The sequence below is a fragment of the Chiloscyllium plagiosum genome, unplaced genomic scaffold, assembly GCF_037043375.1.
Source record: "Chiloscyllium plagiosum isolate Xiang-an unplaced genomic scaffold, Cpla_swu_hap1 HiC_scaffold_1, whole genome shotgun sequence".
Classification (NCBI taxonomy): Eukaryota; Metazoa; Chordata; class Chondrichthyes; order Orectolobiformes; family Hemiscylliidae; genus Chiloscyllium; species Chiloscyllium plagiosum.
This window is the reverse complement of record NW_028270139.1, coordinates 105,723,035-105,740,878: the sequence shown is the minus strand read 5'-3', so window position 1 is coordinate 105,740,878 and position 17,844 is coordinate 105,723,035.

Genomic DNA, 17,844 nt, shown 5'->3' with positions numbered 1-17,844 from the left:
AGGCAGAAGTTCTTTCCCACTGCTGAGACATTTGGCATTCATGCCACTAGTGATCTATTCAAACATAGCTGCACAGTATTTTCTATGCTTGAAGTCAGGGACTGGCCCTCACACTGTGGTGCTCCACCTTCACAGCACAGAAAGGAGACTTCACACCATGTTTCATGGTCAGGGATCTGGGAGTGCTACTGGGTAGACTAGTGGATAGGAGGGTCATATTTCTTTCCAGCTACCTGCCACAGGAGGCCAAGCCCCCAGATCAAACCAGCAGAAAGCAGCCCGGGTCAGTACTGTGCCCTAGGTGAAGCAGTATGTCAAGCATTGCAGGGAAAAAGGGCCATTGGCTTCTGCACTCCACAGGCAATAATTTTAATACGGTGGTTATGGTAGGGGATTTTAAGTTCCCAAACATATACTGGGACTGCCATAGTGTTAAAAGCTTGGATGCAGAGGAATTTAAGTGTGGACGAGAAAATTTTCAGATTCAGTGTGTAGCTGGACCTGCTAGAGATGGAACAAAACTTGACCTACTCTTGAGAAATAAGGCAGGGCAGGTGACTGAGGTGTCAGTGGGAGACCACTTTGGGGCCAGTGACCATAATTCTAATAGTTTTAAAATACAATTCGTTCTGCTATAATGTGTGTTCCTTTTACACGATTTAACATTATTGAAGAATTTAGACCGTTAGTTGTAGAACATGAACTTTCTTTACATTTATTGGATATACACGATCCCAACTCCATTAGTTTTAATGGTGCAGCTGTTGGCCGATTTTTTTATAATGCGAGATCGCATAAGAATCGAACTATCGTGTTATATTAGAATAGACTGCATTGATGGAAAAAGAGAGACTGGGTCTAAAGTTAAAGTTCTAAGTTGGAGGAAGGCCAATTTTACAATATTAGGCAGGAACTTTCAAAAGTTGACTGGGGGGGCAGATGTTTGCAGGAAAAGAGGCAGCTGGAAAATGGGAAGCCTTCAAAAATGAGATAATGAGAGATAAGGACAGTATGTTACTGTCAGGATGAAGTGCAAGGATGGAAGGTGTCGGGAATATTAGATGACTGGAGAAATTGAGGTTTTGGTCAAGAAAAAGAAGGAAGCATATGTCAGGTATAGATAGCAAGAATCCAGTGAATCCCTAGAGAAGGATAGGAACTACAGCACTATGCTTAAGAGGGAAATCAGGAGGGCAAAAAGGGGACATGAGATAGCCTTGGCAAATAGGGTTAAGGAAAATCCAAAGGGATGTTATAAATACATTAAGGGTAAAAGGGTAATTGGGGAGAGAATAGGGCACCTTAAAAGATCAGCATGGCCACCTATGGATGAGATAGGGGAGATACTAAACAAGCATTTTGCATCAGTGTTTACTGTGGAGAAGGACATGGAAGATACAGAATACAGGGAAATAAATAGTGACATATTGAAAAGTGTCCATCTTACAGAAGAGGAGATGCTGGATGTCTTAAAATGCATAAAGGTAGATAAATCCCTGGCACCTGATCAGGTGTATCCTAGAACTTTGTGGGAAGCTAGGGAAGTGATTGCTGGGCCCCTTGCTGAGATATTTCTGATGTGGACGTGTTGGTGTTGGACTGGGGTGGACAAAATTAAACACCTCACAACACCAGGTTGTAGACCAACAGGTTTATTTGGAAATACAAGCTTTCAGAGCGCTGCTCCTTTGTCAGATATTTGTATCATCGATAGCCATAGGTGAGGAGCAAGAAGACTAGAGGTTGGTGTCACTATTTGAGAAAGGTGGTAAGGAAAAGCCAGGGAACCACTAACCAGTGAGCCTGACATCAACGGGCACATTGTTGGAGGCAATCCTGAGGGACAGGATTTGCATATATTTGGAAAGGTAAGGACTGATTAGGGATAGTCAACATGGCTTTGTGCATGGGAAATGATATCTCACTATCTTTTGAAGAAGTAACAAAGAAGTTTAATGAGGGCAGAGTGGTGGATGTGATCTATATGGACTTCAGTTAAGTGATCAGCAACATTCCTCATGCTAGACTAATTAGCAAGGTTAGATCAAATGGAATACAGGGAGAACTAGCCACTTAGAAACAAAACTGGGGCAAAGGTAGAAGACAGAGGTGTTGGTGGAGGGTTGTTTTTTTCTAACTGGAGGCCTGTGACCAGAGGTATGCCATAAGGATCAGTGCTGGGTCCACTGCTTTTGTCATTTACATAAATTAATTGGATGTAAACATAGGAGATATGGTTAATAAGTTAGCAGATGACACCAAAATTGGAGATATAGTGGACACCAAATAAGGTTAGCTCTGATTACATCGGGATCTTGATCAGATGAGCCAATAGGTTATGGGATGGCAGATGGAAATTAATTTAGATAGGTGTGAGGTACTGCATTTTGAAAAGACAAATCAGGACAGGATCAACACACTTGATGGTGAGGTCTTGGGGAGTGTTGCTGAATATGACCCTGATTTTGATTAAGATTCATATGTTATGACTTGACAATAGAGTATGTGTCACAAAAGTCTCAAGTAACTACAGACACTCTATCAAGTATGAACAAACTAAAAATCAAGAAGTCATACTCATTTCTGAGGTAGAAGCATAACCTTTCATTGTAGCAAATACTTAACCAGCTTCAAAGAAATGACGTCCTGAAATCTGAGCAGCTCAGTTAAAATGAACAGATTGCACAGAAGTCAGAACATGTGGCCCAAGATAGCTGGTCTGACTACAGTCTCGGGACAATATTAAGAGCACCAAAACTCCCTGGCTGTAGTGGTGGATGTGTTAGTCTTGAATGACAAACTAGTAGTCCCAAAATCTATGAGAGACAGAGTTCTCCAAGGCTCTATGGTAGTCATCTATGCATCATAAGCTGTAGAACAAAAAACACAGCAATCAGGGAGGCGATGGCCTAGTGGTATTATCACTGGACTGTTAATCCGGAGATTCAGGTAATCTGGGGACCCAGATTTGAATCCCTCCACAGCAGATGGTGGAATTTGAATTCAACAAAAATCTGGAATTAAAATTCTAATGATGACCAAGAATCCATTGTCAATTGTTGGAAAAATCCATCTGGTTCACTAATGTCCTTCAGGGAAAGAAGCTGCCATCCTTACCTGCTCTGGCCTATGTGTGACTCCAGACCCACAGCAATGTGGTTGACTCTTAACTGCCCTCTGGGCAATTAGTGCTGGCCTAGCCAGTGACATCCTCATCCTGTGAATGAATTTTAAAAAATGGTGGCCAAGATGTAATGACTCACACCATATTCAACACATTAGTAATCAATAATGATGGAACCTCTGATATCATCAATCTTCCTGGAAAAGACTAGGTCTTGATCTATTAAATTTCAGTGGGAAAATCAGCCTTATCATTGTAGATTATTCTGCCAATGAGTGGGGGTTAATAGACTTCATTCCTCAACAGTAAATGCTGCTGTAATAGTTGAAAATAATTTGTTCAACACATAGTACTCTTGATGAAGATAATGGTTTACTGTCTGTTCATGAGAATTTCAGATCATTCATAGAAAATGTAGTTTTCAACTCACTTGCCATATTGTCCGTGACCTAATGGTGAAACAGAGAGAGATGTAAAAACTGAAGAATACATTGATGACAGAAAATACAAGACAGAACATTATTTTTACTGATTGCAGAAGAAAATTATTGAACAATTTTTTTTCTTAACGGGTCAAAAACTAAAAAAAGGCATCTTATTAGGAAGCTCAGATGTAATATTATAGCAGAAGACCCAGATTGCATAAAGAGAGTCAAATAATTAAGCAGTTAGAGTGATATAACCACAGACATGAAGCAAAATCCTAAATCTACTTCAGTATGAGGTTAGTATATGTGAACAGAGACTGTCAACCTGAAGAGAATGGAAGAACCTCAGTGAGATATATGGTGTTTTGAGAATAAACACTTGTTTACACCATGGGGTAAACCCCTCTGCTAATTTAAACCAGCAACACAGAAAAGATTCACCCCACGCTGTAATATATTAAAGTTCAAATGGCAAAGAACTATCCCAAAGTCGCTACTTAAAGTAAAAATTACCAACAAAAGTGAAAAGTAAAAAGTAACTACTTTATACTTTAAGTCTAACAGAAAATATTAACAACTATTTACAACTCCTTTCTTTTAAACTTATCTTTTACTTCCCCCTCTACAATACTAGTCCTATAAAAAAATCCTGATTAAGATTTAAAAATAAAACTTTATTTTAAAACCAGACAGCTTTCGGTTCTTCTCTGTATTCCTATCTTCTTTTCTTCTTCTTGGGGATTCTGCTTCCCAGATCTCAATTGGTAAAGGTACCTTTCAGAGAGCAGATCTTCCTGCAAGCAATCTTGCTGGTGCTGGCAGCTCTTTGCTGCTCTGGCTAACTGTTCAAAATGTTTTATATTTAAATCCCAAAACATTGGACCATTTCATTGGTTTGATGTCATCCAAAATAGTAAGATTCAAATTCGATTAGAATTTTGTATCTAGGGCATCATTTAAACTGACTGGTTGAATTTTGAATTGTTTTTGTATCCTGGCAACACAGCACAACATATGTGTTTCACCCCAAGTATTGAATTTTAAATGTTCAGCACATTTTGTGCAAGCCAGAAATTTCAGCTCCCTTAAAGGACAACTTCACAACACACTTAGAAAACACAAAAGATGATTGATATGAATCTCTATTGAGTTTGGGATGATAAAAAGCATTCAGTATCTTGGCACAGATTGAGGGTTGAATAACAGACTGAAAGCAGAGAGTAGGAATAAGTAGGTCATTATCAGATATGCAGGAATATGAAAATAAACAGTATTTGGTCTCCAACAATTCACAATCTATTTACATGATTTGATTATGGGTGGCAATTCTAACATTTCTGAAGTTTGCAGATGGTATAAAACTTGATAGGAATGTATATTGTGAGGAGAATGCAAAAAGGCTTCAAGACAACTTAGTCAAGCTGAGTGAGTCATCAGGAGCATGACAGATGCAATATAATGTAGATATGTATGAGGTTATTGACATTGGTAGGAGGAATTGATCAAATATTTGAAGTTGTTGATGGACAAAATGACAGTCACTGAAAGCTAGCATAAATAGTTCTAATGACTGATAATATAACCACCTCCCCTTGTTATTCAATGGTGTTACCATCACTGAATCCCCCACTATCAACATCCTGGTGGTTACCATTGACCAGAAACTCAACTGGCATCACAACTGGCAGGTCAAATGTTAGGAAGTGATGAATAGCTCACCTCCTGACTCCCCAAAGCCTGTCCACCATCTACAAGACATAAGTTAGGGGCTTGAATAATCCCAAATTGCCTGGATGGCTGCAGCTCCAATAACACTAAAGGAGCTTGACATATCCAGGACAAAGCAGCCTGCTTGATTGGCACCACATCCACTCCCTCCACTATTGAAACTCAATAGCAGTTGTGTGGACTATCTATAAGATGCACTGGAGAAATTCATCAAAAATCCCTCGATAGCCTATTCCAAACCCATGATCATTTCCATCTGGAAGGACAGCAAGTACATGGGAACATGACCACCTGCAAGTTCTTCTCCAAGACACTCACCATCCTGATTTAGAAATATATCCCCATTCCTACACTGTCGTTGGGTCACAGTCTTGGAATTCTTTCCCTAATGGTTTTGTGGGTCAACCCACATCATGTGGACTGCAGTGGTTCAAGAAGGCAGCTCACCAAAGTCAACAAATGCTGGCCAACCCAATGATGCCCAGGTCCCATGGTGAATAAAGCAAAATGAAGATGCAGCAAACATTTCAGAAGGCAAGTGGTATGTTCAGCATGATTGCAAAAGTATTGAGTACAGGTGCAAAAATACCCTGTTTAAGTTTAATGACGGGGTTCATATGAGGAAGGGTTAGTCAAATTGGGCTTGTTTCCAAGCAGTTTAGAAGAGTGAGATATGGCTTGATTGAAGTACATAAGATCTGAAACAGTCTTGACGAGTTGGATGCGGAAAGGATCTTCCCTTTTGTGATTGAGTCTAGAACTAAGGGTTAATATTTAAACATTCTTCATCACTCTTTTATGGCAGAGATGAAAACAATTTTTTTTTTATCTCTCAAACAGTTTGTGACTTTGGAATCTTTGCTTCGGAAATGGGTGGGGCAGGATCATTAAGAAATGTTTAAGCTGGAGGTGGATAGATTTTTTGTTAAAAAAGGAATCAAAGTTTATCAGGATTTGGAGATGCCGGTGTTGGACTGGGGTGTACAAAGTTAAAAATCACACAACACCAGATTGTAGTCCAATGGGTTTAATTGGAAGCACTAGCTTTCGGAGTGCCGCTCCTTCTTCAACCACCTGATGAAGGAGCGGTGCTCCGAAAGCTAGTGCTTCCAATTAAACCTGTTAGACTATAACAAAAAGTTTATCAGGAGTAGATGAGAAATTGGAATTCAAAACTCAAACAGAGCAGAAATTTGAAGCAGATTCAATGAACAAATTTTCTGCTTTTGCTCTTCATATCTGTGTTGATATGTATACAACACTTGTGAGACCACACCTAGACTACTTTGTTGAGCGCAGTTCCACTTGGCCAAGGAAGTATGAAACTTTCATGGAGGGAGAGCAGCAAACATACACCAGATGAAATAGTAATTCTTTCCTATGAGGACAAATTGAGGAATCTAGGTCTGTATTGTCTGCCATTGAGAAGAATAAAAGGTGATCTCATAGAAATGTACTAATTTCTTAATGGGATACACATTATAGATGTAACAATGATGATTCCAATGGCTGTGCAGTCTAAAACCAGTGGACACAGTCTCAGAACAAAAGACAAGTTGTGTAGAACCGAGATGAGGAGAAAAATCTTCACTCAGAGGGTGATGAATCTTTGGAATTCCTAATGTCCCAGTATAGAACAGACTCTGGATTAGTGAATTCCACAGAATCATGATCTTTTGAGAGAAGTAATTTCCCCTCATCTCTGTTTAACATCTGTTACCCCTTATCCTAAAACTGGGACCTTTCATTTTCAATTGCCCCACATGAGGAAGCATTCTCTCAAAGTATATTTTTTCAATCTCCTTTAGCATATTTTAATCCAGAGAATATAGACCTAAACTGCTCAAACTCTATTCATAGGACAAAACCCTCACCTCTGGAATTAATCTAATGAACCTCCTCAGAACTGCTTCCAATATAACTTCATCTGTCTACAAGTACAGGGACCAAAATTACACTGAATATTCTGGTGGGATCTCACTGATGCCTTGTCAAGTTGCAGCAACACTTGGCTATTTGTATCCTCTGTTCTTTTAGCAAATGATATCAAGGTTTATAGATCAAGGCATTGAGGTGGATGATCAGCTCTGATCTAGAATGGAACGGCAGATTCAGGGACTGAATGGCTTAGCGCTGCTCCAGGTTAACTGATTAAATTTCTCAAGGAGTATCAATCGACCCAAGAACTCAAAAAAGACCATTATCAGGGTCCAAAACGACTCAGGACATCAGGCGCGGCACAGTGGCTCACTGGTTAACAGTGCTGCCTTACAGTGCCAGGGTCCCCGGGTTTATTCCAGCCTCGGGTGACTGTCTGTGTGGACTTTGCACATTCTCCCCGTGTCTGCATGGGTTTCTTTCGGGTACTTTGGTTCCCTCCCAAAATCCAATGATGTGCTAAATTGCCAGTAGTTTAGATCAGCTAGGTAAAAACAATGACTGCAGATGCTGCAAACCAGATTCTGGATTAGAGTGGTGCTGGAAAAGCACAGCAGTTCAGGCAGCATCCGAGGAGCAGGAAAATCGACGTTTCAGGCAAAAGCCCTTCATCAGGAATAGAGGCAGAGTGCCTGAAGGGTGGAGAGATAAATGAGAGGAGGCTGGGGGTGGGGAGAAAGTAGCATAGAGTACAATGGGTGAATGGGGGTGGGGATGGAGGTGATAGGCCAGGGAGGAGGGTGGAGTGGATAGGTAGAAAGAAAGATAGGCAGGTAGGACAAGTCATGGGGACAGTGCTGAGCTGGAAGTTTGGAACTGGGGTGAGGTGGGGGAAGGGGAAATGAGGAAACTGGTGAAGTCCACATTGATGCCCTGGGGTTGAAGTGTTCCGAGGTGAAAGATGAGGCGTTCTTTCTCCAGGCGTTGGGTGGTGAGGGAATGGCGGTGAAGGAGGCCCAGGACCTCCATGTCCTCGGCAGAGTGGGAGGGGGAGTTGAAATGTTGGGCCACAGGGCGGTGAGGTTGATTGGTGCGGGTGTCCCAGAGATGTTCCCTAAAGTGCTCCGCTAGGAGCGTCCAGTCTCCCCAATGTAGAGGAGACCGCATCGGGAGCAACGGATACAATAAATGACATTGGTGGGTGTGCAGGTAAAACTTTGATGGATGTGGAAGGCTCCTTTAGGGTCTTGGATGGTGGTGAGGGAGGAGGTGTGGGCGCAGGTTTTGCAATTCCTGTGGTGGCAGCGGAAGGCGCCAGAATGGGAAGGTGGGATGTTGGGGGGCGTGGACCTGACCAGGTAGTCACAGAAAGTAGTTTAGATCAGAGTGGCACTGGAAAAGCACAGCAGGTCAGGCAGCATATGAGGAGCAGGAAAATCGATGTTTCTGGCAAAAGCCCTTCATCAGAAATAGAAGCAGGAAGCCTCCAGGGTGGAGAGATGAATTGGGGGGGGGGGGGGGGGGGGATGCTGGGGAGAAGGTAGCAAAGAGAACAATAAACAATAGGTGAATGGGTGTGGGGATGGAGGTGATAGGTCAGAGAGGAGGGTGAGGGAAGTACAATAGGTGAATGAGCTCGCCTCCCCCCCTCCATTTATCTCTTCACCCTGGAGGCTTCCTGCCTGTATTCCTGATGAAGGACTTTTGCCCAAAACGTTGATTTTCCTGCTCCTTGGATGCTGCCTGGCCTGCTGTGCTTTTCCAGCACCACTCTGATCTAAATTCTGGTTTCCAGCATCTGCAGTCTTCACTCTTGCCTAAATTGCCAGTAGTGTTCAGGGATGTGTAGGTTAGATGCATTAGTCAGCGGTAAATGTAGAGTAGTAGGGGAATGGATTTGGGTTGGTTACTGCTCGGAGGGTTGGTGAAGACTTGTTGGGCTGAAGGGCCTGTTTCCATACTATAGGGATTCTATGATCAGGAAAGGCTTTATCTGTGGACAAAAAACCTAGAGAGTATAAGTAGTTTAATAAATTTTTGTATGTTATACTTGGCGGCAACGTAGAGTAAGAAGTTAAGATAACACGGTCAGGAATGTAACTGGTGATGAAAGCCTGACAAAGAGTCAGAGGTGAAAACAGAACAAAGCAACACTCTGGACAAAAATGGTTCCCGAACTGTGTTCATATACAAGAGAAGGTGATTATTTCACATTACTATTATTAGACTACTATCCAGAGATCCAGGTAATCTTCTGAGGATTTGAGTTTGACTGAATTTGAACTTAATTTTTAAAAACCTGGATTTAAGAATCTTAGGTGACCATGAAGCCATTGTCAATTGTCAAGAAAAAAAATCATCAGGTTCACTACAGTGTTTTTGGGAATCTGTCTGCCTTGCCTGGTCTGGCCTACATGTGACTCCAGTCCCACAGCAATTTCGCTGACTCAACAATTAGGAATGAACAACAATGCTGGTCCAGCCACCAATGACCACATCCTGTGAATTAATGAAAAAATTACACAAATGCTTGATTTTCTTTAACATGGCTACATCTAAATTATAGGTAGAGTAGAGCAAACAAGGATTACCAACCAAACCAACCAAAAGGAGATGGCCATTCCATGATCACCCCATCTAAAACTAAGCCACATTATGAAACAGTTGATGTGGTCAGGTGTGTGAGATTCAGAAGAACATCTCCCAATTTTCATACTATCCCTACCTACTTATGTCACCTGCCATCCTTCTCCCTCACCAAGCTACTGTCCTACCCCACCCATTTCCCACCTAACCAATTCACCCATTCACCGACCAACCTTACTGTTTCACCTACCCATCAGCCACCCTGTTCATACGTAAACTACTCCCTACCCACTCACCTGTCACTTTAACCTCTTACACACCTAATCGCCTTCTCGTTTCTCTTTATAGTTCCTCCAACAGGCTTTGGATGTTTAAATTGTGTTTATTTACCAGAATGCAGCATATAGTGCTGTAAAAAGAAGTTGGTGTGAGTGTGTGGGCGAGAACTTTTCTGTGAGGATCCCTATGCTTGGTGGTCTATATGGGAAATAAAGATTCCATCCTACCTCGACCATTATGACAGAACTGTTACATTGAGTTCAATGCATTCACCGTAACAGTACAATGAGCGGAGATGAAACAATGAAGTGCAGTCATTGGGGATTGGTTCTGATTTCTTTTTTTAATAACATTGATTGCTATATTAAATGTAATGCTGTTCACTGACTGTCAGCAACACATACATTGTAAATCATCATCCTCATTTTATCTGTTGAAGGTCTGCATAAAACTTAAAGAAACTAGTACGCAATCGTACATTGTTTGTATTAATTTTCCAATCTAAATTCCTAATCTATCATTTTACAATACTTTGAAGACATAATTCAGCAAAAGGTAGATAAACTTAAATTTGACTTAATAAACTGCAGGTCTGAATTGGTTACTTTCCTTTGCATATATTTTCCAGGTTTTCTTGTATGGTTTTCTAAATACAATTTACCTCATTTTCAGTTAAATACAAAAATGTCATTCAGATGGCTTCTGAATAAATTTATTCTAATGCGTAAGGGCTTTGCGTACCATTCTCTTCACCTACATCTGGCTGCGGACTAAGAGCACACGCGGGAACAGAATGCATCAATAATCTCTCACATGAAAGGGATGTATTGCTGAGATTAGAATGCACGAGGCCTTTTGAATAGACTTCAGGGGTTATCTGAAGGATTACCTAACGGCTGCTGGCATTGAATCTGTGTGTTTGCCTCAGATAGTTTCCATTTGGAGAGATGTTTGCAATCTTCACTTTTCCACAGTAAAATTGAGCAGTAAACAAATAGAAACGTTCCAGTGCAAATACTGGATTTATCTATCAGCTGTTTCCCATAGTAGATCCAGCTCCATTAAATCCTTAAATACTAATCTGAATCAAGCCCATCATTAGTCATGGCAGTTTAGTTTCTCGATTATCTCAGTAGTAAACCTGACATTCTTATTGCAATTTCTATGGGCAAGATAACGTCCGTTAAAAATACTGTATGAAGGGAATAGAAAATAGTCTGTCATACAATCATCTCTTTTACCATTAATATGACAATATCTTCCTGATTTATTTTTTGCCCTTTTAAAGCAGGTATAATTCTACCTTTATTGTATGGAAATGGCCCTGCAGTATTTTGGAACTTAGCTATCAGCACTGAGTTTCTCATCATATAAAATTTTATCTGGAGGACAGTTACGTTTGGTAGACAGTAAGGTAATATTTTAATAATAATGAAGTGCTCAAAAGTGTCACATCATGTATTATTTATCGCAAATCTTTGTGATACAACTATCAAGTATAAATGTGACTCCTTTTTTTTGCATATTCTGAAACACACCTATTATCAACTGAGCAGTCAACTTCATGACATGCACAGTGACTGTTCTGACCATTCCAGACAAAGAGCAAGCATATGAAGCTGCTGCTGGCCTATCAGAAGTTGACAATCATAGATCCCTACAGCGTGGAAACAGGCCATTCAGTCTATCAAGACAACACCAACCCTCTGAAGAGCACCCAAACCCATCTCCTTACACTAACACTGTATTTCCCATGGCTAATCCAACTAGCCTGCATACTATGGGCAATTTAGCATGGCCAATCCACCTAACTTGCACATCTTTAGTCTATGGGAGGAACCTGGAGAACGGAGAGGAAACTCATGTAGACACGGGCAGAACATGCAAACTTCCCACAGACAGTCGCCCGACACTGGAATCAAACCTGGGTCCCTGATGCTGTGAGGTAGCAGTGCTAACCACTGAGCCACCATGCTGCCCAATTAGTTACTAATGTTATTGTCACGACATTTGAGGGAAATAGATAGATTGTGTTTTATATATCCTGGCCCAGTTCACTGAGGCTTTCCAATGTGAATAGCAGAAAGTAGAAATAATCTTAATTTTTAAAAATTTTTGAAAATAATTACTTCCTCTCTAACTCTAACTCAAGAAGCTCAGACAGTTGGCTGACTATTGTCAAGAAAATTTGCTTTCCTGTCAATCAGACCACTGACAATTGCGATCTTGGTATATTGTCCACTATTGACATCCCACATCATGACTTCAGATAATGCAGAGTTGCAAACTGTTCAATTATAATACTCCATCACTTGAGCAAGCACAGTGGAGTGAAATTGTTGCTTCATTGTTTTTATGCCAAATATTGTACAAGTTGTTGACCATTATAGAAATGATATTATGTGCAATAATGCAATATATTTTTCTGTGAGACAATGAATTGAAACAGTCCCCCTGTGTAATTTTGCACTTGGGGGAAACATATCACAGAAGAATTGAGATGAAATGTCACAGAATTTAGTTATGGTTAAAATGGTAATGAACCTTGAGGATGTCTTAATCTCAAAATGTAACTGGAAAACAATTACATTGGATTAGCTAAAGTTTGTGGAGTGTATCAGCTTTAGTTCATTTCAAATTCTTGTAACCAGTGTCACCGCTACTGTTTCTTGTGGAATTTAATTTTATTTTCTTGAATCATCCTCTTCTCAATTGAAGATGCTGGCAGAGGCCAATAGACATCTAGAATTCTCTCCCTCTAAAAGGGTGTGGCTACAGGATCATTGGAGGTTTCGAGACTGAGTTGATTTATTTTTAAGTAAGCATATCGAATCATTATGGAGCGAAGACAGGTAAATAGAGTAGGGTGATCAATTTAGAGGCCTACAGAGATAGATCTGGAGAAGGTGATGAGCTGGGTAGCTGTTTCAGGAGCTGGTAAAAATATAATGGATTAAATGGCCTCCTTCTATACTGTAAATTCTATGATTCTATGAGTTAACTAGATATACAACCAGGCTCAATGCACTAATAGATAACTTTTATTCCTACGTTGCTAGAGGCTGTGGGATATGGTGCAAGTAGCTGATGATATCTCAAACAGGTAATGAATAATTCACCACGAGTGACCATGGATTCTAGATGTATTACAGCTGAGCCTAATTCTGCACATACTTAACGTCCATATTTATGCATTTTTAATGAATGGTACTGGCTGTTTCTAATTTTGTTTGTTTATGTGCTACATTTTCTGTGAGCCTTCACATGGTGCAGTGGTAAAGTCCTTACCTCACAGCTGGGAAGACTAGGTTCAAATCCTACCTGCTCCCACCAGAGTGTGTAATAATATCTTTGAACAGATTGATTTTTAAAAAAGTTGAATGTTAAAAAACCTTTACCCCAATCAATCCAGTTGCTTAAACCCAATGTCCTTAACATTGGCTTTTTTTAATCAATCAATGTGGTAGAAGTGGATACAATAGCAAAGTTTAAGAGGCATCTTAACAGATACATGAATAAGCAGAGAATAGAGGGATATGGACTGCGTGGAGGCAAAAACGTTTTAGTTTAAAAAGGTGTTATGAATTGACACATACTTAGAACATAGGACATAGAACAGTACAGCACAGTACAGGCCCTTTGACCCTCAATGTTGTGCCGACATTTCATCCTAGTCTAAGATCAAACTAATCTACATACCCTTCATTTTACTATCATCCATGTCCCTATCCAAGAGTCGTTTAAGTGTCCCTAATATATCTGACACTACTACCATTGCGAGCAATGCATTCCACGCACCCACCACTCTCTGTGCAAAGATACAACCTCTGACATCCCCCAAAGCTTCCTCCAATCACCTTAAAATTATGCCCCCTTGTGACAGCTGTTTCTGCCATGAGAAAAGGTATTTGACTATTCACTCTATCTATGCCTCTCATCATTTTTTACACCTCTATCAAGTTGTCTCTCACCCTTCTGCACTCCAGTGAGAAATGCCTTAGGTCCCTCAACCTTTCTTCTTAAGACATACCCTCAGTCCAGACAGCTTCCTGATAAATCTCCTCTGCACCCTCTCTAAAGCTTCTGCATTCTTCCTATAACAAGGCGACCAGAATTGAACACAATATTCCAAGTGTGGTCTGACCAGGGCTTTATGGAGCTGCAACACAACCTTGCAGCTCTTTAACTCAATCCTCCTGCTAATTAAAGCCAACATACCATATGCCTTCTGAACAACACTATCACCTTGTGGGGCAACTTTGAAGGATCTATGAACATGGAACCAAAGATCCCTCTGTTCCTCCACACTGCCAAGAATCCTGCCTTTAACCTTGCATTCAAATTTGACCTTCCAAAATGAATCACATCACACTTTTCCAGGTTGCACTCCATCTACCACTTCTCAGCCCAGTTCTGCATCCTGTAAATGTCCCATTGCAACCTACAACAGCCCTCTACATTATCCATCATTCCACCAACCTTCATGTCATCAGCAAACTTACTAACTCACCCTTCCACTTCTTGGTGGGCCAAAAGCCCTGGTTCTGTGCTGCACCATTCTTTGTTCATTGTGCACAATGTTCAAGTGAGTTTGCTTTATCCCAGGTTATAATTTATAAAAGTTTTTCCACCACTGAGTTCCAATGGACAACACTGTTGCTGTGGCTTTACCCTTGAAATATTTCATTGGGAGTAAAGCTCTTTCTGATGTCCTGAGGATCATGAAAACCGTGTCACAGGTAGACAGGATGGTGAAGAAGGCATTTAGCATGCTGGCTTTCATTGGTCGAGGCATTGAGTTGGGACATTATGTTACAGTTGTATAAGTTATTGGTGAGGCCACACTTGGAGTATTGTGTACAGTTTTGGTCGCCCTGTTAGAGGAAAGACATAGTAATACTGGAAAGAGTGAATAGATGATTTATGAAGATGTTGCCAGGGCTAGTAGGCTTGAGTTATAGAAAGACATTTGGCCAGGATAGGACTTTATTCCTTGAAATGTAGGAGAATGAGATATCTCCTTACTGAGGGGCATGAGGGGCATAGATAGGATGAATGTGTATAATCTTTTATTTCCCCAGGGATAGGAAATTGAAAACAAGAGGGCATAGGTTTAACATGAGAGGGGAAAGATTTAACAAGGACCTGAGGGGCAACTTCTTCACACAGAGAGTGGAACATATATGGAATAGGCTGCCAGAGAAAGTGGTTGAGGCAAGTACAATAGCAACATTTAAAAAGCATTTGGATAAGAACATGGATGAATAGGGTTTAGAGGGATATGGCCCAAATACTGGCAATTGGAACTAGCTACATTGGCACCCATGGTCAGCATGGAACAGTTTGGGCTGAAGGGCATGTTTCCATGCTGTATCACTCTACGATTCTACTCTATGACTCTATGATTCTTTGTAAGGTGCGATATAGATACAAGTTTTTCTTTAAATATTGAGAAAGACAGAGTAGAATTTCCGTGCCACAAGAGAAGTCTGTGGGAATGCAGTCCTGCCATCAGAGATACATCTGGGATGTTCCAAATGTTTTAAATGTCTTCAGCTGAGTATTATGTCTGCACTCAGGCAGTAGTACTGGCTCAGACAGTAACTGGACAACTTCATTGGCTGGAAGATCTGCAGTCTTGTCATTGCCAGCACTGTAGTGGTAACTTATAGGACCACAAACAGTTCCACCAATTAAAATACAGGTGACCCAAAATGGAGGTAAGTGCAAAGTCTTTCGGCAGGGAATTGAGGGGAGTGCTCGGGTGTGGGTGGTGTGAGGGTGGAGGTCCCAACACGGTGGGAGAGTATAGGCGAGGCCACCATGTGGATTTTAATGACCTTCCTGCTGCTTTCAAACCACTAGCAATGGGCCTGTAAATTGGTGCCAACAATGTGAATGACATCTATAAAGCTTTGTAATGGCGAATATTTCATGGATATATTTCATGGTAATTGAATCGTACCTCTAATCTTGAGGTCTCACCGATAGCTCTGTTGCTGTGTTACCCTAGGAATTCTTGTCACATCTGGTTATACTATCATATATTAAATGTTTCTTTGTTTGTTGGTGTGAGTAACAAAGGGTTGCTGTCGTAAATGCATGCTCTTTTGGGAAAGATAGACTGAAGGTAGGTTTCATTGGAAATTCTTCACAAAAAACATTTTTGTTTTGCATAGCGCATAAAGATATGGCCAGTTGAATGTTTCTGCTGATCTTCTATCAATTTGTGTGGCAATAGCAGAATTCCTTGTTAGCATCAACTTGTTAGCATCACAAATGATTATGAAGACTTTCATCACTTGTTTTGTTATTAGTTGAAATACTTTCCACAACTGAATATGCTTAGGAATCACTGAAATTCACTCAGTATCTTAATCAACCCAAAGTCTAAACACTCAGTTATAGGTGAAATTATGAATGAGCTGCCCAAGGAAGTGGTGGAAACATTTAAAAGACATCTGGATGGATGTGTGAACAAGAAGGATTTAGAGGGATATGCACCAAATGCTGCCAAGTAGGACTAGATCCATTTAGGATACCTGGTCATCATGGACCAGTTGGATTCAAGGGTCAGTTTCCTTACTGTACATCTCTATGATTCATTTCCACTTCCTACCTCTTTTCCTGTGGCCCTGCAGTTTATTTCCTTCAAGTCCCCACCTAATTTCTCTTTGAAGTTATTCATTGTTTTTATTTGCACCAACCTTTTTGGCAGTGATGTCCAGGTCGTTGCTACTCAGTATTGAAAAAAATTAGATTAGAGATTAGATTCCCTACAGTGTGGAAACAGGCCCTTTGGCCCAACAAGTCCACACTGACCCTCCAAGGAATAACCCACCCAGACATATTTCCTCTGACTAATGTACCTAACACTATGGGCAATTTAGCATGGCCAATTCACCTGACCTGCACATCGTTGGACTGTGGGAGGAAACCCACACAGACACAGGGAGAATGTGCACACTCCACACAGTTGCCCAAAGCCAGTATCGAACCTGGGTGCCTGGTGCTGTGAGGCAGCACTGCTAACCACTGAACTACCATGCCATCAAAGTTCCTCACATCATTGGCAAATGAGGACAGTTTACCCTTGTATAATTTTTGAAAGTTATCATAATCTCATACACCTCTGTTGGGTCTCACTCAATCACCTTTGCCCCAAGAAGAACAACTTCTCTAACCAACATGAAGCTAAAATTCCTTGTCACTGGAACCATTCTGATAAAACTGCAAGGATCCTTATAAAATGTACTGACCACGGCTGAATACAATACTTTAGTTGGGGCCAAAGCAGAGGTTTACCAAGTTTTCATTCAATATCCCCCAATTTGGCACTCAAACTCTCTATATCTAGGAACATAGGAGCAGGAGTAGGCCATTCAGCCCCTCGAGCCTGCTCCACCATTCAATAAGATCATGGTGGATCTGTGGCCTAACTCCATATGCCTGCCTTGGGCCAATTACCCTCCATATGCTTGATTAATAAAAATGTGTCTATTTCAGATTTAAATATAACAATTGAATTAACGTTGTCTGGTGTTTAAGAAAGAGAGTTACAAAGCTTGACTACTCTTTGCAGTGGCTTTCTAACTTCTCTCCTGAATGGCCTTCCCCTAATGTTGAGTTCTTGGTTAAGAACAGGAACTTAATGTTGTAATTTCTCTCAAGAGGGTTGGAATGTAAAAGCAGTGATGTGCTCCTAAGACTTTATAAAGCTCTAGTTAGGCCCCATTTAGAATACTGTGTCCAGTTTTGGGCCCCACACCTCAGGAAGGACGTACTGGCACTGTAGCATGTCCAGGAGCATCCGAAATTAGG